The sequence below is a fragment of the Acipenser ruthenus genome, chromosome 32, assembly GCF_902713425.1.
Source record: "Acipenser ruthenus chromosome 32, fAciRut3.2 maternal haplotype, whole genome shotgun sequence".
NCBI lineage: Eukaryota > Metazoa > Chordata > Actinopteri > Acipenseriformes > Acipenseridae > Acipenser > Acipenser ruthenus.
The window spans coordinates 5329977-5355341 of record NC_081220.1 but is presented as its reverse complement, the minus strand read 5'-3'; the positions used below and the strand labels follow the sequence as shown (position 1 = coordinate 5355341).

At 44.5% G+C, this 25365-nt stretch overlaps 9 non-coding genes across 9 annotated transcripts; 3 read left to right on the top strand and 6 right to left on the bottom strand.

Annotated features, from left to right (window-relative positions):
• Positions 1-843: 843 nt before the first annotated feature.
• On the top strand, positions 844-916 carry trnak-cuu (transfer RNA lysine (anticodon CUU)). Its single transcript has one exon. It is a non-coding gene; the product is annotated as a tRNA-Lys (tRNA).
• Positions 917-1264: 348 nt separating this feature from the next.
• On the top strand, positions 1265-1375 carry trnal-caa (transfer RNA leucine (anticodon CAA)). The gene is made up of 2 exons: positions 1265-1302; positions 1330-1375. It is a non-coding gene; the product is annotated as a tRNA-Leu (tRNA).
• A 716-nt stretch (positions 1376-2091) lies between these two features.
• LOC131703556 (small nucleolar RNA U3) lies at positions 2092-2297 on the bottom strand. The gene has a single exon (XR_009309997.1). It is a non-coding gene; the product is annotated as a small nucleolar RNA U3 (small nucleolar RNA).
• Positions 2298-4856: 2559 nt separating this feature from the next.
• trnal-caa (transfer RNA leucine (anticodon CAA)) lies at positions 4857-4967 on the top strand. The gene is made up of 2 exons: positions 4857-4894; positions 4922-4967. It is a non-coding gene; the product is annotated as a tRNA-Leu (tRNA).
• A 2116-nt stretch (positions 4968-7083) lies between these two features.
• Positions 7084-7299, bottom strand: LOC131703422 (small nucleolar RNA U3). Its single transcript, XR_009309880.1, has one exon. It is a non-coding gene; the product is annotated as a small nucleolar RNA U3 (small nucleolar RNA).
• A 10545-nt stretch (positions 7300-17844) lies between these two features.
• Positions 17845-17916, bottom strand: trnaw-cca (transfer RNA tryptophan (anticodon CCA)). The gene has a single exon. It is a non-coding gene; the product is annotated as a tRNA-Trp (tRNA).
• Positions 17917-18420: 504 nt separating this feature from the next.
• Positions 18421-18492, bottom strand: trnae-uuc (transfer RNA glutamic acid (anticodon UUC)). The gene has a single exon. It is a non-coding gene; the product is annotated as a tRNA-Glu (tRNA).
• Positions 18493-20725: 2233 nt separating this feature from the next.
• Positions 20726-20799, bottom strand: trnan-guu (transfer RNA asparagine (anticodon GUU)). Its single transcript has one exon. It is a non-coding gene; the product is annotated as a tRNA-Asn (tRNA).
• A 3601-nt stretch (positions 20800-24400) lies between these two features.
• Positions 24401-24472, bottom strand: trnae-uuc (transfer RNA glutamic acid (anticodon UUC)). Its single transcript has one exon. It is a non-coding gene; the product is annotated as a tRNA-Glu (tRNA).
• Between the last annotated feature and the right edge of the window lie 893 nt (positions 24473-25365).

Sequence of the window (25365 nt, the reverse complement as noted above, 5' to 3'; positions counted from 1 at the left end):
AAGGAGGGCGACCTGTTTTGTCGCATTCTATATGGGATTGTAGCAGCCACACCCAGTGACACCCAGTGAGAGTCCTAATACCGACACTACTAAAAATTAATTAAAAGGTTTGGAATAGGAATGACAACAGAATGACAAAGGCAGAATAACAATTCACAAAGCTTTATTACAATGATCCATGATTCACATAAATCAGTTCAAATAACTAACAATAAAATGTATTAAAGTTGTACTAAAAACAAGGAGGGGAAATTGAATAAAGCCAGCCAATAGCCACATTTTAAAAGCATGGGGTATTAGACCAACATATAGCAGCGATTACACTTCTCTTTAAGAGTGCTAGGTGATTGGAAACAGCTCTTCGCTGCAAGGGTACAACAACAAAAGCCAGATTGTTAATACACACAAGTTTTAACAGTATTAGGGAACGTTAGCTGCAACATTACAGGTTTAACTATATTAGAGCAATTCAACAACAATACAAGTTTAGTTAAAATAATTAGCAGCAGCGTTCAGGTTTAGCAGCGGTGTAGCATAAGTAAACAGAACCAAAAGGTGTGGTGACATTTACCTGCTGCTGGAACACTTTTAATCTAACAAAACAAAATTGATGAGACCGGGATTTAACCACACGTCTCAGAGCTTTATTCAACAGACTAGCTCTCAAATTATCCAAAACTTTACTTTTGGAATATACTCACACGGCTGTAACACCGCAGACACAGACACAGCGCGTCTCCAGAACACTCATCTACAGCAGCAGCACACCGAATCTCAGGTCCCACGCACCTGTCGGTACTTCCTCTCTCACCCCGCCTCAAAGAAAGAAACTTTCTCCCGACAGCCCGGCTAGCTCAGTCGGTAGAGCATGAGACTCTTAATCTCAGGGTCGTGGGTTCGAGCCCCACGTTGGGCGTCCTTTTTAAATACAAATTGTAGATGTTTCTTCGAGGCAACGGAGCAATGTCTGATTCTGTTCACATTGTATAAAGTATTGCAACACAATTACTTATTGGTCATTGTCATATAGCAATTGCTATTGTAAAATGTGTGCATCCTTTAAAGCTATACCGATATTGAAATAAAGAATCTTACTTTCGTGGGTTGGCTTCAATCTGTTTCTTTTTTTTACACTTGTCATTACATCATTCATGGAGCAAGTTAGTATGTGCGTAATAAACCCAATCGGGCCTTGATACAATAGACAACCCTAGTCTGTGCTGAAATGAAATAATGCGGTTTTCTACTAAAGCAAACGCAGCTTGTCAGAATGGCCGAGTGGTCTAAGGCGCCAGACTCAAGGACGCTGTCTTTCCAAAGAATTGTGTGTTCTGGTCTCCGAATGGAGGTGTGGGTTCAAATCCCACTTCTGACAGTTCACTTTTACTTATTTCTTAAATGAATCAATTTGTTCATTTTACTATAAAAGATTGTTTCAAGGAAATCAACAGCTGATACCAAACTCTTGTCAGCACTCAATACCATTTTAATTTCCATTTTAAATCGGACTAAAATAGCTTTCCTAACACAGATTGCATTTTTGTTGTAAACTGGCTACTTGTCGAAGTCACTGAAAAATATTTTGTGTAGAAACATGTGTTATTTAACTAAAGATTGTTTTAATATTTCAAATAACATATTACTTTGAAAAACATCTCCGAATGCCACTGGATCGTGGTCTCAGGCTGGGATGCGGACCATTGAGAACAGTATAAACAATCTATTAGTGGAAGTAGCTTACATGAGAAATGCCCTCGTTTAACATGCTAGGATGATCGACTTCGGTATTCTCCAACTGCTGTTTACATTTTCTAACACGTTATGAGGACGAATACAAAGGTTGAAAGCTTCCTTGTAAGTGGGGGTAAGCACAAGTTATTTTCAGATGTAATGTCTATTTTAAACTCAATCTAGTCCTGCGTAGTGCAAAAGACATTGCTATATTTTTATATTAGTCAAGCCCTATTTAAAGTGTTCTTAAATTGTTTTGACATTAGCAATGATCAATTTAAATGTGGTTATTGATTTAAACAACTGAACAATTGTGGGCTTGATGGTTTCTTTTTTCTACGTTTCTACCGGAATGAGATACACACTCAAAATGTGTCCCCTTCCTTCAGCAACCCCCGACTGAAGATTGAAGTGGTCATTCCTTGCAGCGAGTAGGTTCCCGATAACAACACTCATTGTCAACTCGGTGCTCAGAAGAAAACACTGCCACTCCTCCTGGTGGATACCGAGACCAATCCCTTCAAAACGTGTTTCATTCTAGAAATGATCCTTGCAAATATAGTCTTAACTTTTATTAGCAGACCGTCGCCCCCAACTGGCAAGCTCTACTTCATATGAAACAATGACTGGGCAACAACGAGGTGTTACATTAACAATACAAACTAACTCGAGACATCCAAGCCGTTAAAGCATACCTTAAGTTTGTCGCGTGATACAAAAGCAAGTATTGGCATTTTTGCATTGTCTGCCTCGTCAAACAAGCTCGAGCCACAGCACACAGCGCTGCTGCATCGGGACACAGATTGTGGATTTCTAAGCGACTGAATAAACGAGCTGAGACTACTTTTTAAAGAAATTGAAAACATACCTCTAGTCGAAATATTTGCTATTTATTTCAATTATTTTTTTAAAATTTGCAATCACAGACTACATTGCCAAAATAAAAATAAAAAACAACTGACAATCTGATTTGCTCGTATCAAGCTGCGATGAAGCCTATGAGAATCGGTGGTACCATTAAAGGGGAATTAGCTCAAATGGTAGAGCGCTCGCTTAGCATGCGAGAAGTAGCGGGATCGATGCCCGCATTCCCCAAATAATTTTAAAGTATCTGCGTATTTTGTCCCGGCGCATTATGGAGATAAATACAAAGTGTGACAATTCTTTGTAACAGAGACGCCCACCCTGCATGTGTATTTTAATGCACAGTCTGCTAATTTGTAATAATCCCCGGACTGAAAAACTGCAGCGCGTGATATTTTGTAGGTCTTCTTATCTCCTATGTCCGCTAACGCTAGGCACAACGTGCCCGAGTGCTGTAGCAGCAGCCATGAAGCAAGTTAGTTTTTCAGTAGAAATAAAGTTTTTGTGTATGGGTGTTTTGAAAAGATCAGTTAAATAGCTACGTATTTTGAAATAAGGATGTATTCATTATTATGAACGTTGGCCGAAAGGATATTGTATTATTATTTCCCACGTGTGCTTGACTTGTACAAATCTGATAGAGTTTCAACAAAGGCATTTGACTTGGGTTCATTATTTAGCCTATACTGCCATCTGCAGCATTACTGCGGGTGTCGTTTGCTTCTTTTGACAATAATACGGCTGTTTTCACGGAAAACCGTGAGAGCATGTAGCCGTGGCCGAGTGGTTAATGAACAAACAGAGCTGTCAGAAATGGAATTCGAACCCACGCTTCCAGGGTAACTGTGATCTGAACGCAGCGCCATAGCTCGCTCAACCATCCTGAATTACACACGTCTTTTTACAACATTGCAGTACACTGCTGAACCTCCGATGTCTGACGCTGCAGTAAATCAACTCGTGTGTGTGTGTACTTATTCTTTTTCTGTTTATATGAAGGAGGGCGACCTGTTTTGTCGCATTCTATATGGGATTGTAGCAGCCACACCCAGTGACACCCAGTGAGAGTCCTAATACCGACACTACTAAAAATTAATTAAAAGGTTTGGAATAGGAATGACAACAGAATGACAAAGGCAGAATAACAATTCGCAAAGCTTTATTACAATGATCCATGATTCACATAAATCAGTTCAAATAACTAACAATAAAATGTATTAAAGTTGTACTAAAAACAAGGAGGGGAAATCGAATAAAGCCAGCCAATAGCCACATTTTAAAAGCATGGGGTATTAGACCAACATATAGCAGCGATTACACTTCTCTTTAAGAGTGCTAGGTGATTGGAAACAGCTCTTCGCAGCAAGGGTACAACAACAAAAGCCAGATTGTTAATACACACAAGTTTTAACAGTATTAGGGAACGTTAGCTGCAACATTACAGGTTTAACTATATTAGAGCAATTCAACAACAATACAAGTTTAGTTAAGATAATTAGCAGCAACGTTCAGCTTTAGCAGCGGTGTAGCATAAGTAAACAGAACCAAAAGGTGTGGGGACATTTACCTGCTGCTGGAACACTTTTAATCTAACAAAACAAAATTAATGAGACCGGGATTTAACTACACGTCTCAGAGCTTTATTCAACAGACTAGCTCTCGAATTATCCAACACTTTACTTTTGGAATATACTCACACGGCTGTAACACCGCAGACACAGACACAGCGCGTCTCCAGAACACTCATCTACAGCAGCAGCACACCGAATCTCAGGTCCCACGCACCTGTCGGTACTTCCTCTCTCACCCCGCCTCAAAGAAAGAAACTTTCTCCCGACAGCCCTGCTAGCTCAGTCGGTAGAGCATGAGACTCTTAATCTCAGGGTCGTGGTTTCGAGCCCCACGTTGGGCGTCCTTTTTAAATACAAATTGTAGATGTTTCTTCGAGGCAACGGAGCAATGTCTGATTCTTTTCACATTGTATAAAGTATTGCAACACAATTACTTATTGGTCATTGTCATATAGCAATTGCTATTGTAAAATGCGTGCATCCTTTAAAGCTATACCGATATTGAAATAAAGAATCTTACTTTCGTGGGTTGGCTTCAATCTGTTTCTTTTTTTTTACACTTGTCATTACATCATTCATGGAGCAAGTTAGTATGTGCGTAATAAACCCAATCGGGCCTTGATACAATAGACAACCCTTGTCTGTGCTGAAATGAAATAATGCGGTTTTCTACTAAAGCAAACGCAGCTTGTCAGAATGGCCGAGTGGTCTAAGGCGCCAGACTCAAGGACGCTGTCTTTCCAAAGAATTGTGTGTTCTGGTCTCCGAATGGAGGCGTGGTTTCAAATCCCACTTCTGACAGTTCACTTTTACTTATTTTTTAAATGAATCAATTTGTTCATTTTACTATAAAAGATTGTTTCAAGGAAATCAACAGCTGATACCAAACTCTTGTCAGCACTCAATACCATTTTAATTTCCATTTTAAATTGGACTAAAATAGCGTTCCTAACACAGATTGCATTTTTGTTGTAAACTGGCTACTTGTCGAAGTCACTGAAAAATATTTTGTGTAGAAACATGTGTTATTTAACTAAAGATTGTTTTAATATTTCAAATAACATATTACTTTGAAAAACATCTCCGACTGCCACTGGATCGTGGTCTCAGGCTGGGATGCGGACCATTGAGAACAGTATAAACAATCTATTAGTGGAAGTAGCTTACATGAGAAATGCCCTCGTTTAACATGCTAGGATGATCGACTTCGGTATTCTCCAACTGCTGTTTACGTTTTCTAACACGTTATGAGGACGAATACAAAGGTTGACAGCTTCCTTGTAAGTGGGGGTAAGCACAAGTTATTTCAGATGTAATGTCTATTTTAAACTCAATCTAGTCCTGCGTAGTGCAAAAGACATTGCTATATTTTTATATTAGTCAATCCCTATTTAAAGTGTTCTTAAATTGTTTTGACATTAGCAATGATCAATTTAAATGTGGTTATTGATTTAAACAACTGAACATTTGTGGGCTTGATGGTTTCTTTTTTCTACGTTTCTACCGGAATGAGATACACACTCAAAATGTGTCCCCTTCCTTCAGCAACCCCCGACTGAAGATTGAAGTGGTCATTCCTTGCAGCGAGTAGGTTACCGATAACAACACTCATTGTCAGCTCGGTGCTCAGAAGAAAACACTGCCACTCCTCTTGGTGGATACCGAGACCAATCCCGAATGTAACAGGTGGGACCGCGGGAACCAGGAAGTGTTAATTGTTGGCATTAAAAATATCGGCACCATAAGGGTGCAAGAGAACCAGGTAGTCGATGTGCAGCTGTGTTTTGGTGTTCCTGTGTTCCCGTGGTTCCCCCTGTGACGAGGGCGAGTCGGCGGATATACTTTTGGACGTCAGTATTCCGGACTCTCCCGAGGAAGTGGAACGCCGCCAGCCACTGTTTCTGGTAGTTGTCTTTCCCTGTGTTTATCTTGCACATTGTTTTTGCTTATTATTGTCCCTTGTTTGTTTTAATTTGTGTACGCACGTTTTTATTTGTCTTTACAGTTTTAATAGTATCGTGCAGCGTTTAGCTAGCTTTTAGTGTGTGTCTATAGGAGCTGCGAGGGAGAGCGTCGCTATTGTAGCTGCTCTGCTCTACAGAGCATTGAACGTTTAGTCAAGTAAGGTGCTGGGTTGTGTTTTCTTTTTGAATTGTGCACTATTATGTTTGTTGTGGTGATTTTGTTTATAGTTACACTGTTAATATATTTACTTTAATAATTCACGTATGGTTTCTTTTGTTTATTTTATCACAGGTGGTGGTTGACTGCCCTTCTGGGCTTTGGTGGGTGGAGCAGCCAAATATTTATTAATTGGATGGACGTTTCTCTATCTCTCCTCTAGGTGTCGCTGGGGACAATAAATAAGCAATTATTCTATTGTGCAAGATATATGGTTAGGATTGTGTGTAATTGCACTGCAGCAATTGTGGGTTTTAGTGTTGTTGTTGATAATAAAGATTTTGTTGGCACAACCAATTTCCATTCTTTTGTCTTTTCATTTATTTGAGAGGGGCTCTGTGTGGGGTACCCAAATATTGCTGCTAGATTAATAAGGTTATGTGAGGTTCTATTTCTCGTTAAACTATAGATGGCATAGTCTGCATCGCGACCTGTACAGTTAAATAGAGAATAGGTCGTGGACGCCACACATGGAAAAAATCCAGTATATTTGTCCAGTACACCGAGATCTCTCGAACGTTTCAATGAGTCAGCCCTTAATAAACACTGTCCGTGTTCATTTCTGTGTATATGACATTGTCTATACACAATACCTGCCATGTAAGCCTATTGGTATCAAACCGATCACAATTAATGTGATCCGTGTTTTCAGTCAGATTGATAGTTTTAATCAATCGTCGAAAAAGCAGCAGTGCTTTGCAACTGTAGTTCGTCTTGCGTACCTTTAGGCAAGATACCCACTCAGAACGTGTCCGCTTCCTCCAGCCCCCTAAGGAACACTGGAGGGGTCATCAATAACAGGGAGCAGTTGGCCAAAAATCAACACTCACTGCCTCCTTCACGCTCAAAAGTGAACACTCTCACTCTTCCTCGTTGATAGCGAGTCCAAACACTTTAAAAACGCATTTTGCTAGCAAATCGCTATAGAAATGATCCCTGAAAGTATTGTTGTATGGGCAAGTGGCCGACCGTCTCCCTCCAACTCTGAGTGGCACCGGTAGCTGTGCCGCTGAGAAATTAACAGGAACTTTCATATAATGCAATTGCTGTTGCCCAGTGAGGTGTTACAACAACATTTCAAACTCATTCCAGACTGCAGGCGGTTAAAAGCTTAATTGGGTTCAATTTTCTCGTATGATCTAAAAAGTAGGAGCCAGTTGCCTCATTTGCATTGTCTGCCTTCCTCCTTTGCACTGTGAAGTCTATCAAATTTGTGCTTAAAATCTGAATACGATTCCCATTTGAATCGTGTATATTTGGTTTCCATTTTAGCAATATGCATACACACTGTTCTGTCGAGCTCCCAGGGTGTTATCCAATAAAACGATAGGTTGCGGATGCAACCCCGGTTCCCTGAAAGAGAAAATAACCATCAAGGTATGGGACATTGCCGTCAGGCAGTAGGGATTGGCTGAGCTTTATGTCAAAGCTGCCGATTGGCCTCCGCGCAAGCTGCCGTGTAAGCCCGCCCCCCTGGGAGCTTACTATACGCAGCGCGCGGAGAGTCACTTCCTCTTTTGCCCTTCAGGCCGTGAAGGCCTCCAGAGCGACCTCGCGGCTTGATGGTTATTTTCTCTTTCAGGGAACCGGGGTTGCATCCGCAACCTATCGTTCCCTTTCAAGTCGAAAATAACCATCAAGGTATGGGAACAGTGTACCCAAGCCGTCGCGAGGGAGGATTCTCGGCAGTAGGACAGCCTTACGTCATAACGCAACTGCGTAGGCAGTACATCTACACATATGCGGAGCTGCGCCTCAGCGTCTATGCTCGCAATGACACCTGTCCCAAGGTGGAATAGTCACACCATATTGTCAACCACTCTAGACGTCCGCAACCTGAGGCATCATAGAGTGCAACACAGATGATCCAAATGACGGAGCAGTGGATTCCAGTACATTCAACCGGTAGAACCTCGTAAATGTATGCGGTGTAACCCAACTGGCTGCAGCGCAAATGTCAGACATCGGCACCCCTCTAAAGAGGGCCCAGGATGTTGCCATACCCCTAGTGGAATGTGCCTTCAACTGCCCTGGTGGCGGAAGGCCCATAGAATCATATGCTAACTGAATAGCATCCACTATCCAATGAGAAAGGCGTTGCTTAGACAGCGGCTGACCCAAAGTTTTAGAACCATGGCATATGAACAGCTGTTCTGTTTGCCTCACAGTCTTTGTGCGATCAATATAACACCTCAATGCCCGCACAGGGCAGAGCATGTGTAACCGCTCTTCCTCTTGGGAAGAAAAAGGAGGAGGATGGAACGCCATCAACTCGACTGGTTGGTTCATGTGAAACGGGGATATGACCTTGGGTAAAAAGGCCGGATTTGGACGCATGGAGACCTTAGAACCGTCTCCTGCGAAACGAGTACATGATGGATGCACTGAAAGTGCATGTAACTCGCCCACACGTTTTGCTGATACCACTGACAGCAAAAACGCAGTCTTAATAGACACGAACTTCATAATCCACACTGTGGAGAGGCTCGAACGGTGCCTTGGTAAGGGCTTCTAGCACCACATCAAGGCTCCAAGACGGTAAACTGGTCGACCTTGGAGGCCGCAAGCGTCTTGCGCCCTTTAGGAACTGAGATGCCAGGAAATGGCAACCAGGTGATAACCCGTCAATGCGTACATGGCAAGCCGAAATAGCGGCCAAATACACTTTAAGTGTAGAGGGAGACTTACCCTCATCTAACAGCTTCTGCAGAAACTGTAATATCACTGCCATAAGGCAGGAGACCGGGTCATGGCCCTCAGCCAGACACCAACTCTGAAACAATTGCCACTTATACGCATATTGCGACCGAGTAGAGGGCGCTCTCGCACTCTGAATGGTGGATATAACCGCCGTCGAAAGCCCTAAGGCTAACAGGCGCTCCCGCTCAGGGGCCAAGCCCATAGCTGCATGAGCTTGGGGTTCGGGTGCCATAGCCCTCCTTGGGCTTGGGACAACAGGTCCGCTCGCAGAGGGAGCTCCCTCGGGCGACCGTGCAACAACTGCACTAGACTCGGGAACCATATCCTCCGAGGCCACCGAGGAGCGATCAGGATCACTGTCGCTTGCTCTACCCTGACCTTCTCCAAGAAGGCGGGGAGCATCGGAATCGGTGGAAATGCATATAGGAGCCCTGGCGGCCATTCGTGAGCCAGTGCATCGACTCCTAGGGGGCTGTCGAGGTCCTTCACCGAGAAACATAGGGGGCAGTGCGTGGTCTCTCGCGAAGCGAAGAGATCGACTTGCGCTGTGCCGAACCAGTCCCAAATGCGCTCTACCACCCGAGGGTGAAGACGCCATTCGCCTGCAAGAGGACCTCCTCTGGACAGGTGATCCGCTGCGTAATTGACTCTGCCCGGTAGGTGAACCGCCCGCAGAGAGGCTAAACGCGGTTGAGCCCAAAGCAACAGCCGTGTTACCAACCGGTGAAGACCGGGGGACCGCAAGCCGCCCTGGCGGTTGATATACGCCACTACCGTGGTGTTGTCTGACCGCACTAACACGTGCTTGCCTAGAAGCATTGGCAAGAAGTGCCGCAGGGCAAGGTCCACCGCTCTGAGTTCCAGAGCATTGATGTGGGCCGACCTCCAGGGTCCTGACCACACTCCGTGAGTCCCCGACCCGTTCCAGACTGCTCCCCAACCTTGGTTGGAAGCGTCGGTCGTAATAACCTCCCTTCGGAAGATGGGACCCAAGCGTACGCCCTGGCGGATGTTCGACGGAACTTTCCACCAGCGCAGTGCTTCCCAGCAGGTTCGGGATACCCTCAACCTGCGGTGTTTGTCTCTCCGCGGATGCAACACGAAGGCATTGAACCAGGCCTGCAGGGTTCTCTGGTGTAGTAAGCCCAAAGGAAGGGCTTGCGAGGCGGCAGCCATCAACCCCAGCATGCGCTGACACAGCTCCATGCTGACTGTTTCTCTCAACCTGAACAGGGAGAGACACCGCTCCAGTGAGGCAACTCTTTGTGTCGACAGGGTCGCTTCCATGGACACAGAGTCCAGATGCAGACCCAAGAATTCGGTCTGTTGGCTCGGCACGAGGCGGCTCTTTTCTGAATTGACCTTCAGACCTAGCCGCTGAAGATGGTCTGTAACCATCACTGTGTGCTGTGCCAACTGCTCCTTTGACTGCGCGCAGACGAGCCAGTCGTACAGATAGTTCAGCAGTCGGATGCCTTGAGCCCGCAAGGGGGCTAAAATGGCGTCCATACACTTCAAAAAGGTTCGAGGAGCTAGAGACAGGCCGAATGGCAGGACACAAAACTCGTAGACCCTGCTCTGAAATGCGAAACGTAGGTACTTCCTGTGACCCGGACAGATGGGAACGTGAAAGTATGCATCTGTGAGGTCTACAGTGGTAAACCAGTCGCCCTGCCGGACAGACTGGACAATGTGCCTGTGCGTAAGCATCTTGAACGACAACACCCGTAGGTATTTGTTCAGTAGTCGCAGATCTAAAATAGGGCGGAGCCCGTCGTCCTTTTTTGGCACTAGGAAGTACTTGGAGTAGAACCCCTGGTCGGTCAGAGCAGGGTCTACTAGTTGAATGGCACGCTTCTTGAGCAATGCCTGTATTTCTGCATTTAGAGCTGAGGACTGAACCGAGTCCTTCACTGCAGTTACCACCACTCCCCTGAAGGGGGGGGGATTTAACCGGAATTGAAGGATGTACCCGGTGAGTATAGTCTTGCGCACCCAGATGTCGTTGGTGCATTGTTGCCAGAACAGAAGCTGTGGAACAGTGTAGGGGTGGGTTAATGGCTGCCAGGGTTTCTCAGGGCTGCTTAGGCTGCGCTCGCTCACGAGGGGCCTGACCAGAGCCACGAGGGCGTGGTCTGCTACCTCCTCTGGGGCGCCACCCTCCGCGCTGCGATCTTGCAAACGCGGGTTGGCTGCGTGCTGAAACCCCCAAAGGGGCGGTTTTACTGCCCTGTGGGTGCGCTTGCCGCTGCGGTGGCGCCCTGCGCCATTGGCGCTCCTGCGGCCGCCTTGGCTGGAAAGGCTTGCTTGGCCACAACTTAGCCAACTGCTGCGACGCCTCACGCGCCTTGACGGAGCGTTGCAGCATCTCCTCCACCGCTAGGCCAAACGTGTGCCCCGGGGATATAGGAGCATCTAGCAACGGGGCCTTATCAGGCTCCTGTACCCTGGCCTGTGAGAGCCAGAGCTGCCTCCTTGCCACTACAAGGGAAGCAATGCTCCTGCCCTGTGCTCGCGCATTCAGCTGAGCCAGCTTAACCAAAAACTGTGCAACTGCACCCAGCTCGGTTCTAAGTCTGACGGATGGGGACTCAGGCAGGTCGCGAATCAGCGCCGCCTGGTAGACTGTCAGGAGGCTGGCCATGTTAGACAGTCTAACTGCCTCTGTAGCCGCGGCATAACCCTTTTTTAGGTGGGCCTCCGTAATCCTACACTGCCTGTTAGGGCAGGAAGGGTCCTTAGCCAGCCCCGATAATGTCGGTGCCTTTACTAGCACGGCGAACGCGGCGCCCACTCGCGGAAAGGACGCTAATCCAGCTTCGCTCGCCCCGTGCATGGTAAAAGCCGAAGCCTTGCGAGAAGTTGCAGGGGCGGAGGCCGGGGCTCCCCAGGTGGACTGCACCTCCTTAATAAAATCCGGGAACGCCGGGAGCATCCTGGACTGAAGCGGCGGAGCCGATGGCAACTCAAATAAAGAGCGTCGTGTTGGCTCTGACGCAGGCCAGTCCACGCCTAAGTGACGGGCTGCCCTCTCCACCACTGACCAGATAGGGTCATTAGTATCCAGCACTTCAGGGTCGTCCTGCCCAGAGTGCTGGGATGCCACCTCAGGCTCTGTGTCCTCAAAGAGCGGGTCTGCTTCAGATGCGTCCCTTGAGACAGCATCGGCGTCCCACTCTACTTCCTGGGGCACTGGTGGAGGAACCGTCAGCTGACTAGTGCTGGGTCCGGTTACTAGCTCTGGGGCCCGAGGCGCCACATTTACTAGGGTCATAAGGAGGGATTGTTGTCCCATCATGAGCTCCATAAATTGTGACATCTTGGAGGTGAGCTCAGCCACCCCAGATGTGTCCTGGTAACGCCTACCCCTCCGAGGGGAGCGAGAGTGCCTTCTCCGGCGAGGCGATCGAGACCTGGATCGAGACTCCCGATGGGGGCGAGCCCCGCGAGAGGAGGGACTGCGGGAACGTTCCCGAGCACACCTGGCTGGAGATCTCTGACCAGCTGTAAGCTGGGAAGATGGGCTCAGAGGGAGCTGAGACGTCGCCGGCAGCGACACGATCGATGACAGTGGGGCCGAGACGGTGTGGGACGAGCCCAAGGATGGGGAACGACCACCAACTGCCTTCCTCGCTCTCTGGCGAAGGGTGCGTGTCTGAAACCCCGCACATAGCTGGCAGTATGCCCTATCTGCCAGGGCAGATGCGGCATGGTCCGGCCCCAAGCATGCGACGCAGTCTTCATGAGGGTCGCTGGCAGGCAACTTGTCCTGACAGGTCACGCAATGGTGGAACCCAGACATAATAGAACGCCGAAGCGTCTAGTATTGACGTCAAGCACCAAAGAGTGTGCGTCGAGCACTGTCGCGTCAAACGCCGAGGTGCACGCGTCGGACGCCTAAGCGTCGGACACCAAGCGTCGAGCACCTGAAGTGCGTGCGTCAAGCACCGCCGCGTCGAGCGCAGAGGTGCATGCGTCGAGCGTCGAGGGTGCGTGCGTCGAGCACCGAGCGCCGAAGCATCGAGCACCGAGGTGCGTGCGTCGAGCGTCGAGGGTGCGCGCGTCGAGCGCCGAGCGTCGAGCGTCGAGCGCCGAAGCGTCGAGCATCGAGCGTCGAGCGTCGAGCGTCGAGCGTCGAGCGCCGAGCGTCGAGCGTCGAGCGTCGAGCGCCGAGCACCGAAGCACGGAGCGTCGAGCGTCGAGCGTCGATCGCCGAGCACCGAAGCACGGAGCACCGAGGTGCGTGCGTCGAGCGTCGAGCACCGAGCGTCGAGCGCCAAGCGTCGAGCGTCGAGGGTGCGTGCGTCGAGGCGCCAAGCGCGGAGCGCGGAGCACCGAGCGTCGAGCGCCGAAGCGTCGAGCGTCGAGCACCGAGCGTCGAGCACAGAGCACCAAGCGCTGATGGAACGTGTACCGAGCGTCGAGCACCGAGCGCCGAAGCGTCGAGCGTCGAGCACTGAGCCCCAAGTGCAGAAGCACTAAGCACCAAGCGCAGAAGCGCTGCACAAAGCGCCGAAGCGCTGCACCATGCGCACAAGCGCTGACACCAAAAGCGCCGGAGCGCGAGCGCCGAAGCGCGAGTACCGAGCGTGGAACGCTAGCACAGACGCCTAAGCGTCAGCTGACCCGCCAAGCGGAGACGCTAAGTGCTGGTACAGTGTCTGATGCTGTGCAATACCTACCTGAAAGGTGCTGGGGATTTTGCACGTTGGTGGTTGTCTTCCTCTGTATAGTGAAGGGAATTTTTTTTTTTTTGTGGACGCTGCAGAAGGTAAGGGAGTGTAGTGCAATACCACGTGGCGGGAACGCGCCGCAGGGGGGAACACTGGCAGCAGTGTGGAGTAGTGGTTAGGGCTCTGGACTCTTGACCGGAGAGTCATGGGTTCAATCCCCGGTGGAGGACACTGCTGTTGTACCCTTGAGCAAGGAACTTTACCTAGATTGCTCTAGTAAAAACCCAGCTGTATAAATGAGTAATTGTATGTAAAAATAATGTGATATCTTGTAACAATTGTAAGTCGCCCTGGATAAGGGCGTCTGCTAAGAAATAAATAATAATAATAATAATAACACTGCAGAGCAGACTACCCGCACACACACACGGTCTAGCCTAAGCTAGACCGAGGATGCAAAATGCGCGTGGGCCAAGGCCAACGCAACACGCGTCCGAACACACAATATACAATATATATAACAATATATATATATACAATAAAATATAAATATATATACAAAATATATATATACAAAAAACCCACACAATAATAATTAAAGGAATAGAGGAAAGATGGAGACCACGAAGAACGCGATGCCGAAGCAAAGCGAAAAGGAATATATAATGTAAACAATATATAATCCTAAATAATAATACAATAACAATAATAATAAACAATAATAACTCCGGAGAGTATAACTGAAATAAACACGGAAAAGGGGATAAACCAGCTTCTCAAGCCTAAGCTTTAGTGAGTACAATCAGTTAAATAGCTCTAAGTCCTACCGCTACTGATGCTGAAGGCAAAAGAGGAAGTGACTCTCCGCGCGCTGCGTATAGTAAGCTCCCAGGGGGGCGGGCTTACACGGCAGCTTTGACATAAAGCTCAGCCAATCCCTACTGCCTGACGGCAATGTCCCATACCTTGATGGTTATTTTCGACTTGAAAGGGAACTAACTTGCTGCAGCACTCTAGCACAAGCAAGGACTTTGTAAAGAATTGTGTGTTTTGGCTTCCAAATGGAGGCGTGGGTGCAAATCTCACTTCTGACAGTTGACTTTTACTTATTTTTAAAATGAATAAATGTGTTCATTTTATTATAAAAGATTTTCAAGGAAATCAACAGCTGATACCAAACTCTTGTCAGCACTCAATAACATTTTAATTTCTGCCTCGTCAAACAAGCTCGAGCCACAGCAGACAGTGCTGCTGCATCAGGACACAGAGGTGGATTTTAAAGCGACTGAATCAACGAGCTGAGACTACTTTTTGAAGAAATTGAAAACATACCTCTAGTCAAAATATTTGCTATTTAGTTAAGCCATTTATTTTTTGAATTTGCAAATGGCAGACTACATTGCCAAAAATCTGACAATCTGAATTGCTCATATCAAGCTGCGATGTAGCCTATGAGAATCACTGGCATAATTCGAGGGGAATTAGCTCAAATGGTAGAGAGCTCGCTTCGCATGCGAGAAATAGCGGGATCGATGCCCGCATTCTCCAAATAGTTTTAATATATCTGCGTATTTAGTCCCAACGCATTATGGAGATACATACAGTGTGACAATTCTTTGTAACAGTCGCCCACCCTACATGTGTATTTTAAAGCAGTCTGCTAATTTGTAATATTCCCGCAGACTGAAAAACTGCAGTGCGCCCTCCATCGTATGCCTTGCGAGAAGCACAAAGGGAGATTTTTTATATTTTTTAGCAATTGAAGAGTTTGTGTTAATTGACAATAAATATAAATGGCTTGAAGTTTGCTTTAATTTGTAACGTGTTTGTAATGAATTAGTGGTTTTTTACCATCATTGTACTGTATACTAGCTACTGTTGCATGTCCAGGGGCTCATTAATCAGCTTCCCATATGGTCTAGCGGTTAGGATTCCTGGATTTCAGCTAGGTGGCCCAGGTTCGAATCCCGGTATGGCAACGTCTTTGTTATTCTCATTTTGTTACAGAACTGTGGTCATGTGTAATGTGTTTTCATTATGATGATAAACCTACAGTTACTGCTGCAATGTTACTGCAGAATGATGCAATGTATTTGACTCTATTCACATCACCTCACATTTCACTGGTTGCCTACGAGGGCTTGAGAGGGGTGATGTAAAAGTGAGAGAGAAAGAGCAAAGTTTAAACACATAACATACAACAATCTGACACTCGCTCCAGACGGGTCAGGCAGCATCCTCTGGCTTCTGGGCATTTAGTGGAACAAGAGACAGGAAGGGGACCAACAGGACAAAAGGACAGATCCTTCGCAACTCAGTGCGGCATCCTCAGGCAGCTAAGCTGTCAGCTGGGCAGCGTGGAGAGCTTAGGAAATGTGTCTCGGGTCTGTTTAGGAGAGACAAAAACAGAGAACCCCCTCCGTTTAGGACAGACGGAAACAGAGAAACGATGGAATGCTGTCAGTAGTGTGCAGTGGCCTGCTATAGAGAGCAGAGAGCTGCTGAATGCAGTGGAAATTGGTATTTGAGAGTTAAGGCGTTTAAGATGATGTCGGAGATGGGTCTGCCTTTTGGCAGAGATGAAGAATGCGTAGATCTGAGGCCTCTGCAGAACCTGAGAGGATGAGAATGCGTTGCTCGGAGGCTGCTGCAAAACCTATTGATTTGATCAGGAGCAGTCTAAGAGTGTATTGTCTATTGCGGTGTTGGAGAACTCTTGACTGAAATGTTGATAATCGTAGGACATAGTTTCCGTATGTGCCTGGAAGCTCAAATTGAATGAAATGGACTTTGAAAGTTGTATTAAGTGCCTTGATGAAGTTGGGGGCAAATGAGGAAGTGCAAATCCGGGAGCAAGAAGGCTGCAGGAATGGCCTGATGCAAGGAAGCAGGAAAATTAATGTGACAGTGGATTCTTAACATCTCAGAAAGCTGATAAGCATGGCTTCATGACCAGATCCTCGAAGGGAGGGGTTTTGATTTGAAATAATCAAGTTAATATATGAAGCAAAAGAGATTGAGGCAGGAGGGGACTGAGAATCCCTCGGAAAGACAACGAACTGCAGGAATTGATAGAAAGTTTGGAGTGTGCGAGATTCGCAGCGATAGCAAATCAGTTTAAATTATGTAGTTTGTGGTGTTATGCTGCCATCTCGAGGTTGCGATTGGAATTGAAACTACTGGCTTCAGTGAAGCAGGGTAGCATATATTTGGTTATTGCGATTAAAATCCTTGTCTATGGATAAAACGTTTGCTTTAGAACAGTTAGTGATGATATAAGTAAGTTAACGTAGGTCTAGAAGAGGAGCCTGCAGTATTTAGATGTCATAATTCGGCGAGTTGAAGCTAAGCTCTCATGTTGCAAAAGCGCAGCAGCAGGAGCCAGAAGATTGCAGTAGTGAGGCACAGGCTCGCATTGCCTGTTAAAGCTGCCTGGTCGCCATGGCAACTTACCACTCCCAGTAGTCACTCGATGAGGCGTTGCCGTGGTAACCATGGTCTGTGAGGCGCCGGTGTAGAGAGTTGCAGTGCAGCGGTGACGTCGGAACAGTCTTTCTGATGAGAACGCAGAGCAAGCTGAGAATGACGCTGCGCTTTGAACGGCGCTGTAGCTGCGCTGGAGACTGGAGGGAGCAGAGAAGACTAACGTTGGAGCTCCTGCAGAAAAATACAAAAGCTGAATGATGAAAAGAATCACCTGAGCAGGTAGGAAAATAGCTGATACTGTCTACCAGCGCTGAGCAGAGAAATTACCTGCAGTGAAAGGAGCGAACAACAAAAAAACAAACACAGACCAAAAACAAACACAGACGAAGGGCGGAAGCAGTGCTGGGTGTATAAATAGAAAAGAAGGAGAGATTGACATGCAAGCTACCTAACGGGATTGCCCATACCGCTCTGGTCACGCCCTTTTTACCTGACCAAACACAGCAGCGCAAGATAATGGCAGAGAGACTGGAACTTGATTGAAACTGAACTGCCCCCCCCCCCCCAGGAAGTAATTTGTTTGTCGCTTTATAATCAATATGTTGTGTAGGCTAAATTGTATAAATAAATGTCCGGAGACATTCAAATCCAAACACGTTAAAAAATGAAATATTGTGGAATAGAAATAAAGACGGCTTTGACCTCGACATGATTTGAACACGCAACCTTCTGATCTGGAGTCAGACGCGCTACCGTTGCGCCACGAAGTCCTGGCGTAGTGCATGCTTGTTATGCATTCCTAGAGTGCACAGCGTGACATGACAGAATGCAATAATGTGTTAATTTACCAAAAAAAGAAACATAAATAAATGTGTAGGTATTTATTGGTGAATAAACTATATTGCTTCTATGATGGGACCGGAGACCTTACATCCGCATTCTAATGATCGTCCCACCCCAGAGAGACTTTGTCTTGACCAGGGATTAATATAATCTAAAAACAAACTGCGATGGTTCCACGCGATGGGAATGTGAATAGAGTCAAATACATTTGCATCATTCAGTATATATATATATATATATATATATATATATATATATATATATATATATATATATATATACATATATATATATACATATATATATATATATATATATATATATATATATATATATATATATATATATCGAGTAACTGTAGCTTTATTATCATATTGAAGACACATTACACATGACCACAGTTCTGTAACAAAATGACAATAACAAGAACGTTCCCTTACCGGGAGTCGAACCCGGGCCGCCTGGGTGAAAACCAGGAATCCTAACCGCTAGACCATATGGGAAGCTGAGGAACAAAATCATGGACATGCAACAGTAGCTAGTATACAGTACAATGATTGGTAAAAACACAAGAACCGATATTTCATTATAAACACGTTACAAATGAAAGCAAACTTCAAGACATTTATTTTTATTCTCAATTAACACAAACTCTTTAATTGCTAATAAATAAATAAATAAATAAATAAATAAATAAATAAATAAATAAATAAATAAATAAATAAATAAATAAATAAATAAATAAATAAATAAATAATCTCCCTTTGTGCTTCTCGGAAGACATACGATGGACGGCGCACTGCAGTTTTTCAGTCTGGGGAATTTTACAAATTAGGAGTCTGTGCTTTAAAATACACATGTAGGGCGGGCGTCTCTGTTACAAAGAATTGTCACACTTTGTATTTATCTCCATAATGCGTTGGGACTAAATACGCAGATACGTTCAAACTATTTGGAGAATGCGGGCATCGATCCCGCTATTTCTCGCATGCTAAGCGAGAGCTCTACCATTTGAGCTAATTCCCCTCGAATTCTGCCAGCGATTCTCATAGGCTACATCGCAGCTTGATATGAGCAATTCAGATTGTCCTAATGTCTGCCTTTTGCAAATTCAAAACATTTTTTTAATTAAATAGCAAATATATCGACGAGAGGCATGTTTTCAATTTCTTCAAAAAGTAGTCTCAGCTCGTTGATTCAGTCGCTTCAAAATCCACCTCTGTGTCCCGATGCAGCAGCGCAGTGTGTTGTGGCTCGAGCTTGTTTGGCGACGCAGACAATGCAAAAATGCCAAAACTTGATTTTGTATCACATGACAAACTTAAGGTATGCTTTAACGACTTGGCTGTCTCAAGTTAGTTTGTATTGTTAATGTAACACCTCGTTGTTGCCCAGTCATTGTATCATATGAAGTAGAGCTTGCCAGCTGGGGGTGACGGTCTGCCAATAAAAGATAAGACTATATTTGCAAGGATCATTTCTAGAGTGAAACTGTTTTGAAGGGATTGGTCTCGGTATCCACCAGGAGGAGTGGGAGTGTTTTCTTCTCAGCACCGAGCTGACAATAAGTTCAGTTGTTTAAATCAGTAAGCAAATTTCAAATGAATCACTGCTAATGTTAAAACAATTTAAGAACACTTTAAACAGTAATGTGATTTGCACTACGCAGGACTAGATTGAGCTTAAATAAAGACATTACATCTGAAAATAACTTGTGCTTACCCCCACTTACAAGGAAGCTGTCAACCTTTGTATTCGTCCTCATAACGTGTTAGAAAATGTAAACAGCAGTTGGAGAATACCGAAGTCGATCATCCTAGCATGTTAAACGAGGGCATTTCTCATGTAAACTACTTCCACTAATAGATCGTTTATACTGTTCTCAATGGTCCGCATCCCAGCCTGAGACCACGATCCAGTGGTAGACGGAGATGTTTTTCAAAGTAATATGTTATTTGGAATATTAAAACAATCAAGTTAAATAACACATGTTTGGACACAAAATATTTTTCAGTGACGTTAACAAGTAGTCTGTTTACAACAAAATGCAATCTGTGTTAGGAACACTATTTTAGTCGGATTTAAAATGGAAATTAAAATGGTATTGAGTGCTGACAAGAGTTTGGTATCAGCTGTTGATTTCCTTTAAACAATCTTTTATAGTAAAATGAACACATTTATTCCTTTTAAAAATAAGTAAAATTGAACTGTCAGAAGTGGGATTTGAACCCACATCTCCACTCGGAGACCAGAACACACAATTCTTTGGAAAGACAGAGTTCTTGTAGATGCCTGTAGATGCCAGGCATTCCGGTTCAGATGTGAAATTCTGTGTCATACAAAAAATCATTTCAAGATCGCGGTGGTGGTGATCTCGATCAAAAACTATTACAATGTGAATCAAAAAGGATCTTCTATCTCCATAAATAAATTATAGCACTTTGAGATTATATATGTTACTTGCGGATTGTTTAGAAATGTACTTAATTATATTAAAGCTGTTCTAAAAAAGAATGTTATCTCAAAAATTGAGTCTTGTCAAGCCGAAATAGCGTTAGACTGAAAATCTAAAGGTCCCTGGTTTGATCCCAGGTTTCGGCAAACAGCAAGAATATTTTTGTTTTGTATTATTTTGAACTAAAAAACAGAGCACATTTTTTTCTTCAGTGTAATTGGAAGAAATAACAACGTATCAGAGTGCCATTTTCTAATGTGATTAAGAAATGCAAAAAGCATCGTCCCTGGGTGGGCTTGAACCACCAACCTTTCGGTTAACAGCCGAACGCGCTAACCGATTGCGCCACAGAGACAAACCTGTCAAACTACAAAAACTAACTTGCTGCAGCACTCTAGCACAAGCAAGGACTTTGTAAAGAATTCCACTTCTGACAGTTGACTTTTACTTATTTTTAAAATGAATAAATGTGTTCATTTTATTATAAAAGATTTTCAAGGAAATCAACAGCTGATACCAAACTCTTGTCAGCACTCAATAACATTTTAATTTCTGCCTTGTCAAACAAGCTCGAGCCACAGCACACAGTGCTGCTGCATGGGGACAGAGGTGGATTTTAAAGCGACTGAATCAACGAGCTAAGACTACTTTTTGAAGAAATTGAAAACATACCTCTAGTCGAAATATTTGCTATTTAGTTAATCCATTTATTTTTTGAATTTGCAAATGGCAGACTACATTGCCAAAAATCTGACAATCTGAATTGCTCATATCAAGCTGTGATGTAGCCAATGAGAATCACTGGCATAATTCGAGGGGAATTAGCTCAAATGGTAGAGCGCTCGCTTCGCATGCGAGAAGTAGCGGGATCGATGCCCGCATTCTCCAAATAGTTTTAATATATCTGCGTATTTAGTCCCAACGCATTATGGAGATACATACAGTGTGACAATTCTCTGTAACAGTCGCCCGCCCTACATGTGTATTTTAAAGCAGTCTGCTAATTTGTAATATTCCCGCAGACTGAAAAACTGCAGTGCGCCCTCCATCGTATGCCTTCCGAGAAGCACAAAGGGATATTTTTTATATTTTTTAGCAATTGAAGAGTTTGTGTTAATTGAGAATAAATATAAATGGCTTGAAGTTGCTTTAATTTGTAACGTGTTTGAAATGAATTAGTGGTTTTTTACCATCATTGTACTGTATACTAGCTACTGTTGCATGTCCAGGAGTTTGTTAATCAGCTTCCCATATGGTCTAGCGGTTGATTTCTGGTTTTCACCCAGGTGGTCCGGGTTCGACTCCCGGTATGGGAACGTCTTTGTTATTGTCATTTTGTTACAGAACTGTGGTCATGTGTAATGTGTTTTCATTATGATGATAAACCTACAGTTACTTGAAATTATATATATATATATATATATATATATATATATATATATATATATATATATACACAGAATGATGCAATGTATTTGTCTCTATTCACATCACCTCACATTTCACTGGTTGCCTACGAGGGCTTGAGAGGGGTGACGTAAAAGTGAGAGAGAAAGAGCAAAGTTTAAACACATAACATACAACAATCTGACACTCGCTCCCGATGGGTCAAGCAGCATCCTCTGGCTGCTGGGCATTTAGTGGAACAAGAGACAGGAAGGGGACCAACAGGACAAAAGGACAGATCCTTCGCAACTCAGTGCGGCATCCTCAGGCAGCTAAGCTGTCAGCTGGGCAGCGTGGAGAGCTTAGGAAATGTGTCTCGGGTCTGTTTAGGAGAGACAAAAACAGAGAACCCCCTCCGTTTACGACAGACGGAAACAGAGAAACGATGGAATGCTGTCAGTAGTGTGCAGTGGCCTGCTATAGAGAGCAGAGAGCTGCTGAATGCAGTGGAAATTGGTATTTGAGAGTTAAGGCGTTTAAGATGATGTCGGAGATGGGTCTGCCTTTTGGCAGAGATGAAGAATGCGTAGATCTGAGGCCTCTGCAGAACCTGAGAGGATGAGAATGCGTTGCTCGGAGGCTGCTGCAAAACCTATTGATTTGATCAGGAGCAGTCTAAGAGTGTATTGTCTATTGCGGTGTTGGAGAACTCTTGACTGAAATGTTGATAATCGTAGGACATAGTTTCCGTATGTGCCTGGAAGCTCAAATTGAATGAAATGGACTTTGAAAGTTGTATTAAGTGCCTTGATGAAGTTGGGGGCAAATGAGGAAGTGCAAATCAGGGAGCAAAAAGGTTGCAGGAATGGCCTGATGCAAGGAAGCTGGAAAATTAATGTGACAGTGGATTCTTAACATCTCAGAAAGCTGATAAGCATGGCTTCATGACCAGATCCTCGAAGGGAGGGGTTTTGATTTGAAATAATCAAGTTAATATATGAAGCAAAAGAGGTTGAGGCAGGAGGGGACTGAGAATCCCTCGGAAAGACAACGAACTGCAGGAATTGATAGAAAGTTTGGAGTGTGCGAGATTCGCAGCAATAGCAAATCAGTTTAAATTATGTAGTTTGTGGTGTTATGCTGCCATCTCGAGGTTGCGATTGGCTTCAGTGAAGCAGGGTAGCATATATTTGGTTATTGCGATTAAAATCCTTGTCTATGGATAAAACGTTTGCTTTAGAACAGTTAGTGATGATATAAGTAAGTTAACGTAGGTCTAGAAGAGGAGCCTGCAGTATTTAGATGTCATAATTCGGCGAGTTGAAGCTCTCATGTTGCAAAAGCGCAGCAGCAGGAGCCAGAAGATTGCAGTAGTGAGGCACAGGCTCGCATTGCCTGTTAAAGCTGCCTGGTCGCCATGGCAATTTACCACTCCCAGTAGTCACTCGAGGAGGCGTTGCCGTGGTAACCATGGTCTGTGAGGCGCCGGTGTTAAAGAGTTGCAGTGCAGCGGTGACGTCGGAACAGTCTTTCTGATGAAAACGCAGAGCAAGCTGAGAATGACGCTGCGCTTTGAACGGCGCTGTAGCTGCGCTAGAGACTGGAGGGAGCAGAAAAGACTAACGATGGAGCTCCTGCTGAAAAATACAAAAGCTGAATGATGAAAAGAATCACCTGAGAAGGTAGGAAAATAGCTGATACTGTCTACCAGCGCTGAGCAGAGAAATGACCTGCAGTGAAAGGAGCGAACAACAAAAAAACAAACACAGACCAAAAACAAACACAGACGAAGGGCGGAAGCAGTGCTGGGTGTATAAATAGAAAAGAAGGAGAGATTGACATGCAAGCTACCTAACGGGATTGCCCATACCGCTCTGGTCACGCCCTTTTTACCTGACCAAACACAGCAGCGCAACATAATGGCAGAGAGACTGGAACTTGATTGAAACTGAACTGCCCCCCCAGGAAGTAATTTGTTTGTCGCTTTATAATCAATATGTTGTGTAGGCTAAATTGTATAAATAAATGTCTGGAGACATTCAAATCCAAACACGTTAAAAAATGAAATATAGTGGAATAGAAATAAAGACGGCTTTCACCTCGACGTGATTTGAACACGCAACCTACTGATCTGGAGTCAGACGCGCTACCGTTGTGCCACGAAGTCCTGGCATAGTGCGTACTTGTAATGCAATCCTAGAGTGCACAGCGTGACGTGACAGAATGCAATAATGTGTTAATTTACCCAAAAAAAGAAACATAAATAAATGTGTAGGTATTTATTTGTGAATAAACTATCTTGCTTCTATGATGGGACCGGAGACCTTACATCCGCATTCTAATGATCGTCCCACCCCAGAGAGACTTTGTCTTGACCAGGGATTAATATAATTTAAAAACAAACTGCGATGGTTCCACGCGATGGGAATGTGAATAGAGTCAGTTACATTTGCATCATTCTGTACATATATATATATATATATATTTCGAGTAACTGTAGCTTTATTATCATATTGAAGACACATTACACATGACCACAGTTCTGTAACAAAATGACAATAACAAGAACGTTCCCATACCGGGAGTTGAACCCGGGCCGCCTGGGTGAAAACCAGGAATCCTAACCGCTAGACCATATGGGAAGCTGAGGAACAAAATCATGGACATGCAACAGTAGCTAGTATACAGTACAATGATTGGTAAAAACACAAGAACCGATATTTCATTATAAACACGTTACAAATGAAAGCAAACTTCAAGCCATTTATTTTTATTCTCAATTAACACAAACTCTTTAATTGCTAATAAATAAATAAATAAATAAATAAATAAATAAATAAATAAATAAATAAATAATCTCCCTTTGTGTTTCTCGGAAGACATACGATGGACGGCGCACTGCAGTTTTTCAGTCTTGGGAATATAACAAATTAGGAGAATGTGCTTTAAAATACACATGTAGGGCGGGCGTCTCTGTTACAAAGAATTGTCACACTTTGTATTTATCTCCATAATGCGTTGGGACTAAATACGCAGATACGTTAAAACTATTTGGAGAATGCGAGCATCGATCCCGCTACTTCTCGCATGCGAAGCGAGCGCTCTACCATTTGAGCTAATTCCCCTCGAATTGTGTCAGAGATTCTCATAGGATACATCGCAGCTTGATATGAGCAATTCAGATTGTCTTTTTTTTTGTGGGGGGGGGGGCAAGGCAATGTAGTCTGCCATTTGCAAATTCAAAACATTTTTTTAATTAAATAGCAAATATTTCGACGAGAGGCATGTTTTCAATTTCTTCAAAAAGTAGTCTCAGCTCGTTGATTCAGTCGCTTTAAAATCCACCTCTGTGTCCCGATGCAGCAGCGCTGTGTGCTGTGGCTCGAGCTTCTTTGACGAGGCAGGCAATGCAAAAATGCCAAAACTTGCTTTTGTATCACATGACAAACTTAAGGTATGCTTTAACGGCTTGGCTGTCTCAAGTTAGTTTGTATTGTTAATGTAACACCTCGTTGTTGCCCAGTCATTGTATCAT